The sequence below is a fragment of the Cervus elaphus genome, chromosome X, assembly GCF_910594005.1.
Source record: "Cervus elaphus chromosome X, mCerEla1.1, whole genome shotgun sequence".
NCBI classification, from domain to species: Eukaryota; Metazoa; Chordata; class Mammalia; order Artiodactyla; family Cervidae; genus Cervus; species Cervus elaphus.
This window is the reverse complement of record NC_057848.1, coordinates 84,204,973-84,209,475: the sequence shown is the minus strand read 5'-3', so window position 1 is coordinate 84,209,475 and position 4,503 is coordinate 84,204,973.

Below are 4,503 nucleotides of genomic sequence, written 5' to 3'. Positions count from 1 at the left end.
TTTGAATTCCCTGAGTCATACATCAGATTCCCATTGGCTATCTATTTTACATATGGTAATGTACATTTCCATGTTACTCTCTCCTTGCATCCCACCATCTCCTTTCTTCTCCCACACAACTGTGTCCATAAGTCTATTTTCTATGTCTGTGTCTCCAGTGCTGCTCTGCAAATAGATTCATCAATACCATCTTCCTAGATTCCATATATATGTGTTAGTATACAATATTTGTTTTCTCTTTCTGACTTACTTCACTCTGTATAATAGGCTGTAGGTTCATCTACCTCATTAAGACTGACACAAATGCTTTCCTTTTTATGGCTATTGTATGTATGTACCATAGATTCTTTATCCATTCATATATTGATGGATATCTATGGAACTTCCAAGTACTAGCTATTGTAAATAGAGCTGAAATAAACATTAGGATACATGTGTCTCTTTTTCAATTTTGGTTTCCTCAGTGTATATGCCTAGTAGTGCAATTGTTGGGTAATATGGTGATTTTATTCTTAGCTTTCTAAGGAATCTCCATAATGTTGTCCATAGTGGCTGTATCAATTTACATTCCCCCCCCCAACAGTGCAAGAAGGGTCCCTTTTTTCTCCACGACTTCTCCAGCATGTATTGTTTGCAGATTTTTTTATGATGGTCATTCTGATTGGTGTGAGTTGATATCACATTATAGTTTAGATTTACATTTCTCTAGTCATGAGCAATATTGAACATCTTTTCAGGTGTGTATTAGCCATCTGTCTGCTTTCCTTTGCTTTTTGCTTCTCTTCTCTTCACAGCTATTTGTAAGGCCTCCTCAGACAGCCATTTTGCTTTTTTGCATTTTTTTTTCTATTGGGGATGTTCTTCAACCCTGTCTCCTGTACAGTGTCATGAACCTCCATCCATAGTTCATCAGGCACTCTGTCTATCAGACCTAGTCCCTTAAATTTATTTCTCACTTCCACTGTATAATCGTTAGGGATTTGATTTAGGTCATACCTGAATGGCCTAGTGATTTTCCCTACTTTCTCCAATGTAAGCATAAATTTGGCAATAAGGAGTTCATGATCTGAGCCACAGTCAGCTCCCGGTCTTGTTTTTGCTGACGCTATAGAGCTTCTCCATCTTTGGCTGCAAAGAATATAATCAACCTGATTTCGGTGTGTCCATGTGTAAAGTCTTCTCTTGTGTTGTTGGAAGAGGGTGTTTGCTATGACCAGTGTGTTCTCTTGGCAAAACTCTATTAGCCTTTGCCCTGCTTCATTCTGTACTCCAAGGCCAAATTTGCCTGTTACTCCAGGTGTTTCTTGACTTCCTACTTTTGCATTCCAGTCCCCTATAATGAAAAGGACATCTTTTTGGGGTGGTAGTTCTAGAAGGCCTTGTAGGTCTTCATAGAGCCATTCAACTTCAGCTTCTTCAGCATTACTGGTCGGGGCATAGTCTTGGATGATTGTGATATTGAACAGTTTGCCTTGGAAACAAACAGAGATCAATCTTTCGTTTTTGAGATTGCATCCAAGTACTGCATTTCAGACTCTTTTGTTGACTATGATGGCTACTCCATTTCTTCTAAGGGATTCCTGCCCACAGTAGTAGATATAATGTTCATCTGAGTTAAATTCACCCATTCCAGTTCATTTTAGTTCATTGATTCCTAAAATGTTGATGCTCACTCTTGCCATCTCTTGTTTTACCACTTCCAATTTGCCTTGGTTCATGGAGCTAACACTCCAGGTTCTTATGTAATATTGCTCTTCACAGCATCAGACCTGCTTCTATCACCAGTCGCATTTTTACTTTGGCTTCATCTCTTCATTCTTTCCGGAGTTATTTCTCCAGTGATCTCCAGTAGCAAATCAGGCACCAACCGACCTGGGAGTTCATCTTTCAGTGTACTATCTTTTTGCCTTTACATACTGTGCATGGGGTTCTCAAGGCAAGAATATTGAAGTGGTTTACGATTCCCTTCTCCAGTGGACCACATTTTGTCAGAACTCTCCACCATGACCTGTCCATCTTGAGTGGCCCTGCACGGCATGGCTTAGTTTCATGGAGTTAGACAAGTATGTGGTACATGTGATTAGATTAGTTTTCTGTGATTGTGATTTTCAGTCTGTCTGAGCTATGATGGAGAAGGATAAGAGGCTTATGGAAGCTTCCTGAAGGGATAGACTGACTGAGGGGGAAACTGAGTCTTGTTCTGATGGGTGGGGCCATGCTCAGTAAATTTTTTGTTTGTTTGTTTTTTTTTTGCTCAGTAAATCTTTAATCCAATTTTCTGTTGATGGGTGGAGCTGTGTTCCCTTCCTACTATTTACCTGAGGCCACTTATTTAACTTATGTGCAGAGTACATCATGAGAAACTGGGCTGGAAGAAGCACAAGCTGGAATCAAGATTGCCAGGAGAAATATCAATAACCTCAGATATGCGGATGACACCACCCTTATGGCAGAAAGTGAAGAGGAACTAAAAAGCCTCTTGATGAAAGTGAAAGAGGAGAGTGAAAAAGTTGGCTTAAAGCTTAACATCCAGAAAACTAAGATCATGGCATCTGGTTCCATCACCTCATTGGAAATAGATGGGGAGACGTGGAAACAGTGTCAGACTTTATTTTTTTGAGCTCCAAAATCACTGCAGATGGTGACTGCAGTCATGAAATTAAAAGATGCTTACTCCTTGAAAGGAAAGTTATGACCAACCTAGATAGCATATTAAAAAGCAGAGACTTTACTTTGCCAACAAAGGTCCATCTAGTCAAGGCGATGGTTTTTCCAGTGGTCATGCATGGATGTGAGTGTTGGACTGTGAAGAAAGCTGAGTGCCAAAAATTGATGCTTTTGAACTGTGGTGTTGGAGAAGACTCTTGAGAGTCCCTTGGACTGCAAGGAGATACAACCAGTCCATCCTAAAGGAGATCAGTCCTGGGTGTTCATTGGAAAGACTGATGCTGAAGCTGGAACTCCAATACTTTGGCCACCTGATGTGAAGAGTTGGCTTATTGGAAAAACCGTGATTCTGGGAGGGATTGGGGGCAGGAGGAGAAGGGGACGACAGAAGATGAGATGGCTGGATGGCATCAACAACTCGATGGGCATGAGTTTGAATAATCTCCGGGAGTTTGTGATGGACAGGGAGGCCTGGTTTGCTGTGATTCATGGGGTCACAAAGAGTCGGACACGACTGAGCGACTGAAATGACTGACTGACTGAACTGAAACTATGGTGGAGGTTTGATAATACCAAGTTTTGGCAAAAATGTAGAACAATAGGAATTTTCATATATTGCTGATGGTAATGTAACATGGTACAGCCATTCTGTAAGACTCTCAGTTATTTATAAAGTAAAAAATCATGTGTTGCATGACTTGGCAATTCTATTCCTTGTTATTTAGCTAGGAAAAATAAAAGCATAGGACACAAAATCTCTTGCACCACCATGTTCAGAGATACCTTTTCATAGTCAAAATTATATGGAAACATCTTAATATCTATCAAATGATAATGGAAAACAAATTGTGGTATAACCATACAATGGGAAAACATTTAGCAATAAAATAATAAATACATGACGTAGTCAACAATGTGTAAGCATCTCAAAATATACCTTGTAGAAGGAAAATATCCAAAACTAAAGGAGTACACATTATATGATACAATTTATATGAAACTCTAGGAAAAGAAAAAATATTCTATAATGACAGAAAGCCAATCAGTGATTCCACTAGCAGAGTGTAATGCAGGTTATCTGCAATGGGGCATTATGGAACTTCTTTAAGTAATAGAAGCATCCTAATGTGGGCAACCCCCTCCAGTATTCTTGCCTGGAGAATCCCATGGATGGAGGAGCCGGTTATGCTACAGTCCATGGGGTCGCAAAGAATGTCTCTTTGTGGGGTTGATTACACAGGCAATCACATTTGCCAAAGCTTTTCAATCTCTGCTCTTATTGAATTTTATTGCATTTAAATGACTATTCAATAAATCTGATTTTAAAGGTAAAAATAATGTTATACTATAAAAGATATATCTATGTTATGCACTGTTTGGAATTTAGATCCTGATCTAAAGAAAGTCTAAAAAGACATTTTTTTAAGCTGTTGGGGAAAGTCAAATGTCCCTGATTAGCTGATGATATTAAGAAGCAAATATTAAGTGTGCTTTAAAATGACATATCATTTAAAAAACAAACTCCTTATGTATTGTAAGTGTATTTTTTAGATTTTTGTAATGTCTTACAATATCTGAGATTTGCTTCAAAATTATCCTAAGGAGAAGGTAATAAGTTAATATATAAATGAAAGTAGATTGGTCATATGTAGATAAATTGCTGAAGCGAGGCAATAGGTACTGTGAAGTGAGGTTCATAACTGCATAATCTTTACTTTTGCAAACATTCAACATTTTCATTACAAACGTTTTAAAATGATCAAACAGCATTATATTTGTTGTTTGTTTAGTCACTAAATCGTTTCCGACTCTTTTGCTACTCCATGGGCTCTAGCC